At 42.3% G+C, this 13,656-nt stretch overlaps 1 long non-coding RNA gene across 1 annotated transcript in view; it reads right to left on the bottom strand.

The window, feature by feature from the left end:
- LOC121105023 overlaps positions 1–13,656 on the bottom strand; it is a 157,086-nt gene that overhangs the window by 64,457 nt on the left and 78,973 nt on the right. The window contains exon 2 of the long non-coding RNA XR_005837450.1: positions 1,402–1,490. This is a non-coding gene — a long non-coding RNA (uncharacterized LOC121105023). The remainder of the gene's footprint in view (positions 1–1,401; positions 1,491–13,656) is intronic.

The raw sequence follows: 13,656 nt of genomic DNA, 5'->3' as shown, positions 1-13,656 counted from the left end.
GAGTGAGTGAGAGAAAAAGTATGAGCGGAGGGTGGTTAGAGGGAGAGGGAGCAGCAGACTCCCCGCCAAGCAGGGAGCCCCACATGGGGCTCCATCCCAGGACCCCGGGATCATGACCTGAGCCCAAGGCAGATGCTTAACCGACTGAGCCCTGTGATCACATTTTGAATAAAACATTACACATGTCCACAAATCTATTTGTGGGCACTGTGCTATTGGTACCTCTCACTGTGAAACTGCGGGAGAAGAGTAATTTGGCTTTAGATCCTTTTATGTTTTTTTGAGTTGTTCTAACACATATATGTTACTTTTATAGTCAAGTAACTAAAAATGTAAAAAGTAAATGTCTCTCAGTTTTATAAATATATATGTCTATTTTAATTTAAATGGAATTAGGTTTTATATATACATATTTGTATTGAATATCATATGGAAATATAAACTCTCTGTCATTCAAACAGGCTGGTGACTTATGTGGGGGGTAAAAAAAATATGAAGATTTGGAGAAATTATGGGCACAAATTTACAAAGCTCTCTGATAAGACAAGGAGGACAGCTGAAAGAAAGAACAGATTGGGGATGTATTTCTTAGACTTTCTCCCCTGGGGTCTATGCCTCGAAAGGAAAACTTTAGGTCTGGGAATTTTGGGGGGCATAACCCAGAGAGACTGCCAAGTTGAGAATGATTGCTCTTGGGGCAGAGGGAAAAACTGTCTTACATGGACTCCTCCTTATGAAGTTGAGATACATCTAGGAAGATGCTTGTTTGTGATAGCTGGCGGGGCAGAGTAGAGGGTTGGTGAGAGCAGGTGAGAGACTTCCAGCTTGAGAGAAGAGGAAGGTCGCTGGAGGGGTGACAGGCAGGGTGAAACAGGAAGCTGGAATGGAGAGGACGGTGAAACTATCTCTGTGGCAACCAGAGCTGAGGTGAGCAGTTAGTCCAGGCATGTCATTACTCATGAGGGTAGTTAGAGCCTGATATTTCCACACACTGTAGGAGAGCAGCACTCTGATCAACTGGCCCAGGACAGAGGGGAGGAGTCACTCAGGGGCAGCGTGACGTTCCCAGAAGCACAGTCTTTGAAGAATAAATCCTTAATGAACCAGGTGACAGAGATGGCAGGCAGGAAGTCACTCAAATAGCAGCAAAAAGAATCAAAGAATATGGCTCTAGGGGACCTCCTTGAAGCCCCAGTGTTCCCAGCATTGGTTTTTCTAATAATTAACATTCTTGCACACATTAGTGCTCAAGGACATTATCTGGTCACTTCCGTTTCCATTTCATACTCCAAATTATGCACCTTTGGATCACTCACTGGAGTTTCCAGAGGATAAAAATTAGAACATTTATCTCTAACATTCTTCCCCATTCCTGAGATTCAAATTTAGGCAAATACATACCAAAAAGCTGCAACTTCAGATGGTGTCTCATTTCTAACACTGGTCCACAGCATCCAGTCAGAGTAAGTCATTTGGTCTTGTTTTCCCACCTGTGAATGTAAAGCAGGGTTTACTGACATAACTCCTCAGGTTTGGGGAAGTCGTAATTATTACAAAACATTAAGAGAGAAATGAGAAGACAATCCCATTCCATCCCAAAGGTTTCCAGGCATAATGACAAGGATAATGGCTGTCTCCATTAATCTCCTTGTGCAATCATTTATGAGAAGTATAGTCTATAAAGGGCTACAGGAGTGTGAATATCAGAGGTGTCTTGCCAATGCTGTCTAGGTATCATCCGCTGAAGAATTTGGAACTGAAATACTTAAGAAAGAAAAGACTAGAGTGGCCCATCTTACTACTGAAAGTATCAGGAATACCATCTGCTTTCTATCCTCATTCACTTTCTCAGAGAACCTTCTTCACTAGAAAAAAACAATGCATTTCCTAGTACAAGAAATTTGCCCTAACATTTCATTCTATTTTCCCCAAAAGCAAATCATCTCCGAGCCCCACCTCTTTCCCCACAGCTCTTGGAAGCCCCTCACCATAGATGTGGAGCAAAGGCCAAGGTTGTAACTGACCCCCACCTCTCATAGGTCTGGCTCGTGCCAGGCCAAAGGGAACCATTTGTAATAATGATCAGGGACAAAAACCAAGTCTGATGACAAGGAAACAAATCAACCAACCAGTAATTATTTCCCCAAATGAATTCCTGAATTTAGTTTTCCATTCCCAGAGGCTTTACTGGCCATGGAACAGAGAGACTAATGTTTTTTCATTCTCTCCTATGAGGAAACTTAACAATTGGGACCAGAGCTGTGGTCTGGGGGAACAGAGTAGGTGGTGAAAGAGCATTCTTAGCAGAAATGAGGATTATCTTTGATCTGCTCCCGTGGCCCACCCCCCAGATGACCCCACTTTTTGTAAACACTGGTTATAGTCCCATCACAGAGCCAGCTTTAGAGACTGTCAGATCTCTTGTGGCAACACTGGAATTTTGTTTCTATAAAACTTGGAGGGAGGGAGTCTTCTGAGAGTCTGAAGATCTCATTAGATCGCAGTAGATCTAACACAACCTCAATCAAGAGTGTAGCTTATCTGAGCTTGGCTCCCAAACATATTCAGAAGCCTATATTCAGAAATACTAGCTTTTTTGCTTGTTTTCCAGGGAACATTCAGTTTTCAACCTCTAAATCTTCTGAGTTTCTAAGAAGATGATTTATACCCCCAGGCACACACTGGAGAGAGAAAGAGCTCAGTTTCCTGGAGCTCATGGGTGGTGTAAGAGATGAGCTACTGAGGCAGGAGCCAGAGACTGTGGGTGGCTGGGAAGAAGACAGGGTGGAACCACCCATCCACTGCCCCCGGGTCAGATTCAAACAGGAATTGCTTCCCTTTCTCTGCTTGCAAATTTTTTCAAGGGTCACTTACATTATAAGCCTGCTCATTTATCAAAGAAAATAACATTTGTTTTGGGGGGGGAGCATTCAGTCTTATGGCAATGCCATAACAAAGGAGACCAAAAAATTAATGCACTGGAAAAGCCCTTTGAGTCCAGCATCTTAATTTTTGCAGATAGAACTCTGAGGCGCAGAGAGGGAAGGTGCCTTGCCTTGCCCAAGGACTCCCAAGTGGAAAGCAAGATTAGATCACAGGTTGTCTGTTTCTCTTCTGGTTCAATGCCCTGTCCCTTCTCAGAGCCCACTCTGGTGACCCCTAGTGGGTCTCCCCAGTGGTTTCTGCCTCCATGTCTCATTCTGGAAGTTTGATCAGCTTCTCCGTGGGGTGATGAATTGATAGTGGGGTTTCCACAGGAAATGTCTCAGGGCTCAGACTCATGAACCCCAAAGGAATTCATTCTTTCCTCTCAGTCATGAGGCACGACTGGACCCTGATCAAGGAGGCAAGAGTTTAAACTATCTTGTACCAACCTCTCCTAACATTAAATTCTAAGAGTCTCAAGAGCAAGGAAAGGAGAGAGAAGAGGGGATGGAAGGGAGAAGGAAGAATGGCAAGAGGAGGTGAGAAGAAGCATAGAGGAGAAAAAACAAAGGGAAGGAAGGGAGGATAAGGGATGAAAGGAGGATTACTAAATAAGAAATGGAATTGAGTGTATTTTTTGTTGTTGTTCTTGGTTCAGGAACTCCAAAGCTGAGCATCACATGAAATCTGCTGTGTGCTCCAAGGACCGGAAACAGACTCTGGGTTCACTGCATCTAGGGATCCCATCTGCACCCTGAGCAGTCAAGAGGGCCAAGTCCTTACCATCTGAGTGCTGAGAGGAGGGTGGAGAGAGTGCCCTCATTTCCCAACTTTTGACAGACTCCTTTCTGGACACTTCATTCATTCTACTAAGGGTGCTTCCTGATTCTGATCCAAACCCAATTAGGTTTGGGCTTGAAGAAAACGTTGAAGCCATGAATCTTCTTCAGCAACTTTCAGCCAGAAGCTCTACCAGGAAGCCTCCAAGCCTCTTAAATAGAAGTGTATGTTAATACCCTTTGTATAGCCAGAAGCTGCCCCAGCTTTGCTTTGCTGCAGTCTGTGGGTGTCTTTGATCTCCAAATGGCTTCCAGATCTTCTGTGAGTGCTGTGAGTGGCAGCATTCAACCAGAAATGCCTGTGGCTCATGGACAGAAATAGCTCTAGAGGCTCAGTAGCAGCTGCTCTCCCCGATTCTGACCACTGTTCGCCCTCTGGCTCTAGAATACCCAGTGCTGGTGGGCAGAGATACTAGCTTGAGTCCTGGACCACCTCTGGATTCTGACACATCTGTGAACATTGAACAGACTCCTAGGCAGGACCCACCATGGATCTACTTGCTTGAGGGTCTAAGAGGACCCCTGGGAAAGCAGACAGATGTGCTTTACCAGAAATGAAGTCCCAGTGTCCAAAGGGACTGGGGTTTATGAGTACAGCTTCATGTCTATAATTTGGATGCTCTCCCTGCGAAGAGGGATTCTACGAGTAGTAAAACAAAACAAAACTGAAAGGTCTGTTTATACTAAAAATTGCTTTGGTAAGCCTTTGACAAACTATAAAGCACAGGGGAGGGAGGCATTCCTCCCACAGTGAGAACACAGAGGGGAAGGCTGTGTGCAAGATCCTAATATTAAAGCTCTAAATACTGGACCTAAACTTAAAGTCTAATACTATGTGCTGGCTTAATACCAGGCAAAATCAGGAGTAGTTGCTGCCTAAGCATTTGAATCTAAAGGTCTATTTGGGATTTACTTACTTGAGTCTTTTCAAAGTTCCTGGTAGTTCCAAGGTCTGGAGTGACACTATATAAATTATTAACTAGATATTTCTTTTGATTAGTCATTAAAAATAAAAGGAATCTGTCCTTAGAAAGAAAGCTTCTCTCAGGTATATGAGATTTTGAACACAAAAATTAATGAAAGACTTTAAAAATTTTTAATAAGCTTCTAGATAATATTTATAATTACTAGAGGCAGGTAAAGGTTCACTTCAGAAGAACTGGCCAAAGGTCAATTGCCAGATGAGACTTACTCACCTATAAAGTTAAGACACAGTTCAGTCCTAAAGCAATGGTAATTTTTTTAAACCCAACTATTCTTTTCTTTTTAAGATTTTATTTATTTATTTGAGAGAGAAAGAAGAGAGAGAGAGAGCAGCGGGGGGCTGGGCATGGGGCTCCATCCCAGGACTCCAGGATCATGACACGAGCGGAAGGCAGACGCTCAACCAACTGAGCCACCCAGGTGCCCCTAAACCCAATTATTTTTAAAACAGTTTCTTTTAAGCTTAGTAAGCTGAATTAAAAAATAATAATAATTTTTAAAATGGAACGATTTATAAAGACCAAATGATAAAAAATTAAATAAAACATTTTTGCTGGTGAAAGTACTACCCGACTATAAAAAATAGATACCTAGGGGCGCCTGGGTGGCTCAGTCGTTAAGCATCTGCCTTCAGCCCAGGGCGTGATCTGGCATTCTGGGATCGAGCCCCACATCAGGCTCCTCTGCTGGGAGCCTGCTTCTTCCTCTCCCACTCCCCCTGCTTGTGTTCCCTCTCTCGCTGGCTGTCTGTCTCTCTGTCAAATAAATAAATAAAATCTTTAAAAAAAAATAGATACCTATGTAGGAAAATGAACAAAATATAAATAAAAATGACCAACAAACATGAAGGAAAATCAACCTCAATTAGGAATCAAATGTAAAGTGAATTTATTTTTTAAGATTTTATTTATTTGAGAGAGAGGAGAGAGTGAGCACGAGAAAGAGAGGTAGAGAGAGAGCACACCAGCAGGAGGAGAGGCAGAGGGTGAAGGAGAAGCAGACTCCCTGCTGAGCAGGGAGCTGGACACAGGACTGGATTCCAGGACCCCAAGATCATGACTGAGCCAAAGGCAGATGCTTAACTGACTAAGCCACTCAGGTGCCCCTGTAAAGTGAATTTAAATGAAACACCATTTTCCTGCAAGTAAATTAACAAAGTTTACAAAGTTACATAGAGACTATGATGCTTGGAAATAAAACTTCAGAGATGAGCAAGTTCTGGATGACAAATAAGATTCTTAGGGTTTTGGCCATGGGCATTGGTGGCTGAATTGAGGCATTCGAGGAACTTAAAATCTAAGGTAGCATTTGTCACACTCTTCCACCAAGAATCTTTAAAGAAAAGCATAAAAAATGCACAGCCTTGGCTGCTGGAGATACGGTCATAAGCAACCTGTCTCTGTTCTGTCTTTAATATCTCCATATAGTTACATTCTACCTCACACTCCACCTGTACTTATTTCAATGTGCACATCCCTCATCCAAAATCTTCAAATAATATTTGGCTCTCCATATATGTTACTTCCCCCCCCCCCCAGCTGCTTTATGTAGCCTCTGATGCACCACTGAGTGCCTTAGGGAGACATTCAAATAAGGGGACTAGGATACTGGGATCATCCAGAAGGATGACAGAAAGAGATGGAGGCAGATACCCAAACTCACTGAATGACAGGAGATGGTCAGGAAGTTAGTATCTGGAAGCACAGATGAAAGACAAATATTGGTAAAGCTGGATGGCATGAGGAACATGAATTTTTAGCTAAAAACTTTAGACTCCAACCCACATGCTCCTTCATCACCTGAAGGTACACAGGAAAACAGGCAGCCTCCAATATTGGGAACTGATGCCTTTAAAGGGAAATCAGGGATCACTTGAGTTGGAGGTTGAGAAAATGTTCAGGTAAGATGTGGTTAATGGAGGAATATGAAATGAGGGCTTCATGGCAAACAAATACATTATTTCTGAGCTGTGTTTAAGACCACATTTCATGCCAGCTCATTAGACCAGCTAAGGACAGAATTACTTATCTTAATAACCAGCTGATCTTGGAGTAAGACTGGTATTTCTTTGTGCTTGGTGAGAAAAGGACAAGTGTCTGTAGAAAAGGCTCTCCCTCCCCTGATAGGAAGTGAGTTGAAGGAATACTCTTAAGAATACTAAGAAAGTAATCGGGAGTTTCTCCAGCATACAAGTAGACGGAAAATTCTAATTCCAAACTCCATGCCAGACAGCATGATGGCAATCATTTTAGGCTGGCAAATTTTTGAAATCAGGTAAAATCAAACATACACTTTGGTCATAAAACATCCCCAAAGAGCACCTGTAGCTTTTATATATATTCATCTTCCCGGTTTACCATTCAACATAAACCAGTTGTCTTGATCCTTTCCTAGTATTCTGAACTCCTACATTAACTACCTTTTTAGAGGAATCTCAAACTTATAATGCCCCAAATATATTTGAACATTCTGCAAAGAACTTGATCTTCCAATACTTCAATACACACACGCATGCACGCACATGTGCACACACACACACACACACACACACACACACGATGTTCCATGGGTTCTGTTTCTCTGGAGAACCCTAATACTTGGGGTGACAAGTGTCCCATTTGCCTTCTCAATCCCTAAGGATGGTTAAGGATGAAGGGTAAAGATATTCATTTAGCCCCCTATTCTGGGAGAGTAGAGGGTAAAAATCAGTTGAAAACTTGGGCTCCTTTGGGCATAATCTTTTGATTCCATGTCTTAGAATGCATTCTTGGGCTTCTTTAGAAGTCTTTTTTTTTTTTTTAAGATTTATTTATTTGAGAGAGAGACAGAGAGAGACCACAAGGGAGAGGGGCAGAGAGGGAGAGAGAATCTCAAGCAGACTCTGTGCTGAGCGTGGAGCCTGACACGGAGCTCGATCCCATGACCCTAAGATTACAACCTGAGCTGAAACCAACTGTCAGATGCTTAACTGACTGTGCCATCAGGCACCCCTCTTTAGAAATCTTTTAAATTGCATTTCTTTCTTGGTGTCCCCACATTGCCACCGAGTGAACAAAGAGCAGGGGCTACCATTCCCTCTTGAAGAGGGCAACAGAGTGAGGCTCAGGGGATGAGGATCTACTTAGATCTAGGTTACTAAGGCAAAAATACTTTCACAGTTTAGTGCATGTACATAAGATTATGTATACACAAAGGCAATATAAAACCCTTAAGGCACAAGTTAAAAATAAGATAGCCAGGATATACTTGTTTTATATCATTGGAAAAAATGTAATATATCTCAAGTCCTTCTTTTGCTGGTTAACTTGTCTCTTTTGGTATTACCAATACATGAATTTGCATCATATTAAACTATCAATGAGTTAGGTGCAAAATAATTGACAAGTGTTGGATTGAGGAATACACCAGTGCTCCTGAGATGAACCAAGACAGCAAAGGAAACAATCTTTGAACAGCAGGAGGAAGCACCAAAGGTAGGTGAGTCTGGAATTTCCCTAGGAAGGGGCATGCCTAATCCTTTTGCTTTAGGAGAAATGTCACATTGACATCAGGGCCTGGGAGGAAACAGAGGCCATAGCTGAAAGAGGTGACAAGGAAAAGAACTGCCATTTGTTGAGTGTCATCTTTGTCCCCGACACTTATATTCAATTTTGATTTTCAGAACCACCTGAGTGGTTATAAAATATTACTTCTATTTTTCCGGGTGGGAATGTAGACACAGGAAGGTAAAGACACTTATGTAAGATCACATAGTTGGTCAGTGTCATATGTGGGACTCAAACATCTCAATTCCATCTTCCTTTACTTGTCCTAATTTTGGGGGGACAGCCTGTGAGTGTAACTCAGAAAGGAAGCCACCATGTAGGGGTCCTTTATTTGAAGCTACAGTTAACAGTGATACCAAGAGGGCAGAAAAAATGAAAAATAAAGGTAGAAGCAAAGGTTAGGTAAGGGGAATAGGGCAGGTCTCCAAATGTGAAAAGGGTCAGACGTGGAGATAGAAGCCAGGTTAAACATGGGGGTTGAAGAAGCAAACTGAGAAATAAAGAGGGACCATGGGCTAAGGGAGGGAATAGCAGGGTATTCTTGCATAAATATTTGTAAAGATCCTTTAGCCACAGTTGGTTTTCCTATGACCCCTTCCTCATCCCCCAGCATGATGTGTGGCCAAATCTGCCATGTTTTAAGTTCCAGAGGTAGGTTCTTTTATTTGATCACATACTTATTTCATTAAATTCCTATTCCTTTCAGGGTCGTGCAAAGATGCAAGTTCTCAGGGGTGGGGTTCCCAGGGACTTTATCACTTAGCTACCAGCTTATCTAACAGTATACAGGATCAGATATCGAACAGTAACTATTCAGCTATAAATACCAGCTTCCTGTGTTTGGAAAAGGTAAGGAAATTGTTCATTCATTCTACAAATATTTGTGGAGGATGCAAAAATGGAAAAGGACCATCGTGGCAGCTCAGATGAATGCCGGGGTAGTTCAGGGGAGGAAGCTGGCATTTGAGCCTGGACTAAAACCCACCCCAGCTCTTGTGTGTGTGTGTTTTCAATTCCATCTTATAGCTCTGACATTTGGACTGATCACACTGTACTATAATTATCCAGTTACTTGTCTGTCTCCCTCAAGTAAACTAAAATCTTCTAAAGGGCAAACACTGAACTTGGTTTATCACTGATAACCCACAGCTAACAGTAGCATCACTTAATAAATATTTATTGACTTTTAATTGATTTTAAATTAATAATCAGACCCAGAGTTTGCAAATCATGACTCCAATTAGAAAACCCAGCCCTAGGATGTGCAATGTATGGTTTGAGACCTATATAAAAAGATAGGGTTTTTGAAAGAATTTATGTTACTTTTTTCCCCCAGATTGATTGATTGATTGATTGGTTGATTCATTCATTCATTCATTCATTCATTCATTTTTTGAGAGAGAGGGCATTTGAGAGAGGGGAGGGGCAGAGGGAGAAGGAGAGAGAGAATCTTAAGCAGGCTCCATGCCCAGTGAGGAGCCTGATGTGGGGCTCAATCCCACAACCCTGAGATAATGACCTCAGCCAAAATCAAAAGTATGATGTTTCACCGACTGAGCCACCCAGGTGCCCCTATGATACCTTTTTGAGCAGAGTTTACACCATGGTTTTCTTGAACTTCCTATAGAATTGAAAACAGCACCACATACATGGGAAAAATAAAAAAGCATTTGCTAAGAACAATTGAATGATTAGACTTACAGCAAGACATAAATTAACAGGACTTCAGAAAAGAGTTTCATCATACTCTTGCCATTTTTTTCATCATATTCTTCTAATCCCTAACACAGAAAACAAAGGACTTGTGGACCATGTCTACATGAGGCTTCACATTAACTTTATTTGACAAAGATGCAAGTAATGCATGGACCATCTGTGAGAACCAGATGTCTCATTTGCATTTGGATTTTTCCAGTAGAAATGAACCTTGAAGGCTTGAGAAATGCACTAAATTTATTTTAATTGACAGATGGACTTAGAATGTTGAGACAAATCATTTTCCAGGCATCCAATGCAAAGGTCAGTATGTTCACTTGAAGGAGTATAAATAACAGAGAAGGGTTAGGCAGTGAAGGCTAAGACTGGAAAAATCTGGAGGATGGGGAAGCTGGAAGGACTCAGATATCAGAAGAACAGATAAGAATCCAATTTCAATTAATATTGCTTGAGATCATCTCATGTACCAGTTGTTGAAAAAGCAATTGCCGCACTCATTATCTCATTTATTCTTCACAACAGCATATAGGGAAACTAATGCAAACCCATTCTGCAGATAAAGAAATGGAAGCTTGAAGAGGCTAAGCTGATTTGACTTAGCACCCATGAAAAAGGACTTCGACTATCTCCATTTTGACCTCAAACCTTCTAATTAACCTTCTTTCCAGTTTATCTCTTATCTCAGGCAAAAGACCCTGCCAGCAAAGCATCCCATGATGAGCACTGAAACTACCCCGCCAAGCACTAAGGACTGCCTTGAGCCAGCAAGACCCCATGTGATGGGCCCCCAAGACAATGATCACCCTGACCTTTACTGCCCACCTGCATGTACCCACTGACATTTGTCCTACATTTTCCTTATACTAACTTGGAAGTATTTTGAGCACTTTTGGAGACAGTCTTTGAGATGCTAGTCCTCTGCCTTCCTGGTATCGGCCTCACTGAAATAAATTCCTTTCTTGTTTTACCACCACTCATTTCTCTGCCTTTGGATTTTGTAAGTGGCAAGTGGGTGAATCTGGTCTATTTGGGACCCCCTGGAGCTAGGGGCTTTTGCATCCCTGTGCCCCCACTATATCCACAGCTAGCAAATCTGCATCAGGATTGAAACCTAGGTCTTGTGGTTGCCTGGCCAATGGTCTAAAGCAGACAAAGCAGGGAGGAGCAGGCAGGGTCCCTGGTGTCAATAGCAAAACTCCAGAGTCAGTCAACAAGACCAGTCTAACTGGCTAGAAGCCCCAAGCAGAACTCGTTAAAGGGCCTGCTGAAGATAGCAGTCTAGGACTCACAGGTACTAAGTCTTTGAGGCTGTTAGGTAAACCCTAAACCCTGAACATTAGCAGGGCAGAGATGCTACTGTCCTGGTAAAGCATTCATGTAGGTTTACCCTCTGGAGTCCTGGTCATTGGTTCAGTGCAAATGGTGAGTCCAGAAATACAAAATTTGGTCTAAGAGTAATAGGAGTCAGCCCTCTAGGAAAACTCAAATGATCTGTTCTATCCTGCTGTGCTTGGGGTTTTATAATGAATACACTTTTGCTGGCTCAACATGAGCCTGTGCTCCTTTGAGCAGAAAGAGTTAACCCTGTGGGAATAAGAGGGGAAGCTGAGCTGGTTAGGCTGTTAGAGAAACAGCACGTAGCTCATTGAAATGGAGAAGGGGCCTGTAGGACATTCAATAAGCGTTTTCTTTGAAAGAAGTGTGCTGTAAATGTGTCAAATGACAGTTAGTGATTGGTCTCTGGGGAGAGGAGGTGTGTTGTGCTCGAACTGTGTTACTTGAAAAATTGAGGAATCAAAGGCAAGTTTCTATTCTGAATCACATGGACCTAGAGCAGTCTGATTCTTACTCCAAGAAGGATAGATGGAGAATTATTATTTCCTTGGATTTGTGTGGTTCTTTGTATGTTTCAAAGCACATTCATACACGTCATTATTCGTGTTCATTCTTGTTCCTTGGCAAAGGCAAAGTATGATCATTCTCCCTCCCCCCTCTTTTTAGATAAAAGAACAATGGGTTTTTTAGGTAAAAGAACACAGAGGAGGATGACTTCCCAACAGAACCAATAGGAGGTTGTGGCTGCTGTTCATCCTCCCCCTCACCTACTGATCACTTCACATTCAATGCCAAGAATTGTGCTAAGCACTTGATCAATATCACCTCATTTCATTATCATCTCAGTTCTATGGCACAGGTCCTCTTATGATCTCCATTTGAAAAGAGAAAAACCGGAGGCTTCAAGAAGCGAAGGGCCCACAAGCAGAAAATGACAAGAGCTGGGATTTGAAACCCCACAGATGCATACTCTCAATCTCTGTGCTCTACTTCCCCTCCTTCCCCTGCCCCGATGAGGCAGGTGCTATGACCTTTCCTGTTTTACTCATGAACAAACTGAAGCACACAAAGATTAATGATTTGCTCAAGGTTACACAGTGAGTAAATGGTGAAGCCTGACAACAAGGAGTCTCTGTTCTGGAGGAATGTTCTGGAGTTGCAGATAAAACACGAAGAATAGTAATTAAGCAGGCTGGTAAAATGCACATGTTGTACCCAGGCTGGAAGTTCCTCCCAGGAAATGGCTGAAGAAAGACAGGATAACAACGGGCAGGCAATGGGGACCAGTGTGTCCCTTTATAAAGGCCACCAGAAATCCCTCCGTGGCCTAAGAGGATAGAGCAACAAACTCAAATACAGTAGCTGAAAGAAATAATTGTCAGAGGTATGTCATGACTTGAGAGAATCTGAAGAGAAAGAATGAGAGTGTGTAGCTATAGGGTGTCTGGCACAAAGGCACTCTGCTAGAATCACCCAGAACAAGTGCTCATCCAGTTATGACTATCATTTCCAGGAAACCCATTCCCCCATCCCCCAAAGGTATGTGTGTAACGTTCTCTTTTAAACTTGAGTGGCCCAAGAAAGCAGCTGGCAGTCTTCCCAGAGACATGTCCTATTCCCTCCAGCTACATCATCTACACTGGCAGAGATACAGAACTCCGAGTGGAGGACCCCAGTCCAGGTCACAAGAGGAGCCTCACAGAGTAAGAAAACATATCACTTGTTGACAGTACGCTGAGCTCACACGGGATGCACATGCTTACTCTTTGCTCTCCTCCTGCAAGGCTATATTTCTCCTGGGGGAACAGAACATCTTCACTCTGACAAAACGTCCTGAGTTAGAGGGAACCCAGGCTACAGCCCTTCAGCTGCCATGTATTTGAAGCTGACAGCTGATTTATTGGAACAAGAAATATAGTTCTTTTTCCCCTGAACCAATGATGCTAAGGTTTGCCATAATTTGAAATCACTTTATCATTTAACCAACCAAAAAAAAAAAGCTTATTTATTTCCTGATTTATGCCTGATAACCCTCTTGGGATCATTTAAGGATAGGTAGAAAAGATAACACTTTTATGCGTGCTCTTAAGTCTGAACCCAGGAATACCAAGAAATGAAATGGCAGAAAAATGACAATAATGTCACCATATTTTGGCTAATATTTGGCTATACTACTTGAACTGATTGGATGAGACAGAGTCCAGTGAAAAAGGAGTTCTGGTCATCTCATCTGAGCTACTAATTAGCTGCATAACCTTGGGCAAGTGACTTAACTTTTCTGAATCTGTTTCCTCACCTATAAAATTGAAGAC

This window comes from Ursus maritimus, unplaced genomic scaffold (assembly GCF_017311325.1).
Source record: "Ursus maritimus isolate PB19 unplaced genomic scaffold, ASM1731132v1 scaffold_24, whole genome shotgun sequence".
Classification (NCBI taxonomy): Eukaryota; Metazoa; Chordata; class Mammalia; order Carnivora; family Ursidae; genus Ursus; species Ursus maritimus.
Note: the sequence above shows the minus strand (reverse complement) of the source record. Positions and strands in the feature narration are given on the sequence as shown.